Raw genomic sequence first — 3,732 nt, forward strand, 5'->3', positions numbered from 1 at the left:
TACACATTAGGGAAAAAAATTGTGTTTTTGTGAATAGTCATCTAAATGGTATACAATTTATCAGATGAACACTGTACTCATAATAGTCACAATACAACACACACAAGGTGGGAAGATTTGTAGTGACGCCCGAGTTGCCGCCACCATTGTGCTATTAACGTAAAGAACAGAGATGCTAACGCTAGCTCAACAACTACTTTAATCTGCCATAGTTAGCATCTGTAACACATAGCATATGTGTATATGTACTACTATGGGTATTTATAAAATTCACCACTTTATTTGTCTGTATGTTGCATGTAAAATGTATTATTATGAGTGGCCTTTTTTATACTTATGTAAGAACGAGTTTTGTTTCTATAGAACTTTACAGCATAAATGGAGCTTATAGTTCATTGTTATGCATTTATAACTTCTGCCATTCATGTAGGGCTAGTATATAGGATGATGTCAGATTATATCATCCGTTTGGAAAATTACAATTCTGACTGTTTCATATCCTCAGTCATCACTGACGTCTTTGGGGTTGGTGAAATATCTGTCTGAGCAGCTAAACTTGTTGGGTTTTTTTTCTGGGCATGTGAGCAGTTACGTGATACCAAAAACAGGAACTCTCATCCATCATCCAAAATCTCATTCAAATCCATCATCATGTTTGCAGCCAGAATGATCTTACAACAATGAACAATGAAATTCTGTTCACAGTTGTTTCCTTTTAAGTATGTGATACACGCCGGTGGTCATGTAGGCCAGTGGTTTACGCTGATTTTGTTGCAAAACAAAATCAAAGGGGGAAAAAAGTCTATGTCTAAAATCTATGAGCATGTCTTTAATTTTGGTAAATGATGTCATAGGCCCTTGTGATTTTGCGTATAGTCAATGCGTTAAAAAAGTCTGATAATTGTTTATCCAGTTTACGACAAAACAAGATTCAGGTTGTAAAATGTTGTGGTACAACTTCTCAAAAATGCAATGGATAATGCAATTCATAGTATTTGTATTTTTTTTTACTTTGAAAACACACACATCCTCATGTTGGGTTTCCATGTTTTCTGGGGACATTCCATAGACGTAATGGTTTTTATACTGTACAAACTGTATTTTCTGTCCCCTTACCCTAACCCTAACCAGTTTAAAAACCAGCGGTCCATCGAGTTCCCTCAAGCTGTTTTTAGAGTACTGGTGCGTGTCCAAAATAAAAAATACAGTCACAGATCTGTCAAGTACAGTACAGTAAATCCTGTACATAAGTATACATAGATTATGTTTAAGTTCTGAGCCTTTCACTGTTACCAAACTAAACAAATAGCAGTGTGTGGTTTGTCTGAACAATGCAGTGAGACAGTTGTGTTGTGTGATTTACAAGCTTGTTTGGATTACTACGCACTGATTGTAGTAGGGATTTTGCAAGGCATTGTGCAAGGTTTGGTAGAGACCCGGAAGTTGCATAAATGTTTACTTGTCACATCGTCGTCATGGGAATTCACTTGACCAAGCCCTGGTTTACTCACATCCATCCAGTATTTAAGGCACAGTACCACAGATGCCAGAGTAAGTACAGACTGTGACATTACAGTAACTGGTCAAGAACATCTGCGCAAGGTAAACCATTCATCTCTATGTTATATTATGTTATGTTATGTTTATGACTTTTAAATTGATCTTTATTAGTGGTAACTTAATAATCAGTGAATACAATCAAGCAAAACTTATAAATAAAATTTTAATCTGTGGTAAACACTATTTGAATTAACTAGAGAATAATAGTTTCACATTAGGTTCTTTTGATGCATTTATTTTGCAGGATGAAGACATTACATGCAATGCTGCTGATGCTGTTTGTTGCATCAGTCTTTTCAAAACCAGTAAGTATTTATTTATTTTTTAGGATTTTTTAATACTGTTACTGTTAATAACATACAGCATGCAGTCCTATTATTATTAATGAAATTATCTGTTTATAATTATAATTATCAACTGTTTAAATCCTCAGTTTCATTTGCGCAGAAGATTTGATTCATCAGACTCCGTGCGATCTAGATTCAGTTCAGAGGAAAATGATTCAAGCAGAGAAGACAGGGAGGATTCACAGTCGGATGAGAAATCTGAATCAAACGGGTCTAAATCAAGTGATTCTGACTCTTCGGAGGAAGATATCAGAGTTGTGTCAAGCACATTCTCTGCAGCTAGCACAACAAGTCCATCGACCGCTGGCAAGACAACAGCAACCCCATCAACTACCACGACACAAGACATCACAAACTGTGTTACCGGAACAAGGGGTGATGGTAATGTTATTATAATATCTTGCGGTACTTCTGCTTAATCATCAGTTGATTGTTTAAAGGTGTACAATTCATTACAATTTACATTATAAAGTAATGTTTATGTGCTGATAATGAAGGTCTTGACACTGAATGATGTAACTTTTAAAATGATTTACTTTTAAGCTGCATGTCACTACTATGGTTTTAAGTGCTTATTTAGAATTTAACAAATCTTTCAAATGCAATTGTCATAACAGTTTTATGATTTAACACCCTTTAACACACTGTTTTCCAATGAGATTTATTATTGATAGTACTTTGTCTGAAGCAATAAAATATGATTTATCAGCATATTAAAATGAGAGTTCAGTACATTTTTTGCAACTTTTTCAGCAACCAAATTAATTATTATTATTATATTATTATAACATTAGTGTAAATGGCATGGAACCTACTATATGCTATTTTTCTAATTCAGTAACGTAACTTACATTTATTATAATTATTATAATAATAATTATTATTATTACTATTATGAGATCAAAATAAATAAGATTAACAGCACCATTCTATAAAATTTCAAAAGAACTTCAATTAATCTAAAAAAATGTACATAATTTGTGGCATAGTTTTCACATGGTTACACTGAGTCAAGAGGTGTGACAGCTAAATGATATTGAAAAGGCCGTTTGGGATTTTAAGATCATTGCTTGTTACAACCTAACCTAATCATCTATAACATGGTATAACCTTGGAATACAAAATAAAAATCCATCTTTCATGACCTCATTATATTGGTCAGATATTATCACTGATAATGATATTTGTAGCGAATCAGCTCATTCATGGGGAAATATGAATAATTAATCATAACTAGTTATAATTAATTATAAATATTTAGATCCGCTGTAGATATTTACTTGACCTCTCAGGGTCAACTGTCTGTCAATTCTAAGAACGTTAATTTCCTGGTTAAGGGAAATAACTTTCTTACTGTACAACTCTACACAGAGCTTGTAGCATAAATCTGCATGATTAAGTGACTCCAGTTATGAGCAAACAATGAACAACATCAAGTGTGATACAAGTAAGACTTTATTAACTACATAAACACTTAAAAAAAAAACTAGTCTAACATACACCTACACATACACACACACACACACACACACACAATTGGTATAGGAGAGGGTTGAAGCTTAAGCCGTAAAGAGGAGAGAAAATAAGGAATGAAGTTATGGAACCATTTGCATATTCAGCAGATCTACACCTGAGGGAAACGTCAGATTCTTAGTTCAAACACACCTTTGTAAAAAGGTGCAAATGATACCTAATGTATCAATTAATAAGACTAAGTCTGATACTTGCACGTCTCGTCTGTCTGAAAGAAAGGCTTGATGCAATCTGAAGGCTCGCGTGGATCTTTGCTGAAGTTGGTTGATGAAAAAGAACCAGTTTGAGTCAG

At 33.9% G+C, this 3,732-nt stretch overlaps 1 long non-coding RNA gene across 1 annotated transcript; it reads left to right on the top strand.

The window, feature by feature from the left end:
- The first annotated feature begins 1,522 nt into the window (after window positions 1-1,522).
- On the top strand, window positions 1,523-2,564 carry LOC107726554 (uncharacterized). Its single transcript, XR_001638275.1, has 3 exons — window positions 1,523-1,602; window positions 1,805-1,865; window positions 1,994-2,564. It is a non-coding gene; the product is annotated as an uncharacterized LOC107726554 (long non-coding RNA).
- The last annotated feature ends 1,168 nt before the right edge of the window (window positions 2,565-3,732 follow it).

Source organism: Sinocyclocheilus rhinocerous, unplaced genomic scaffold, assembly GCF_001515625.1.
Source record: "Sinocyclocheilus rhinocerous isolate Xijiao unplaced genomic scaffold, SAMN03320098_v1.1 scaffold726, whole genome shotgun sequence".
Classification (NCBI taxonomy): Eukaryota; Metazoa; Chordata; class Actinopteri; order Cypriniformes; family Cyprinidae; genus Sinocyclocheilus; species Sinocyclocheilus rhinocerous.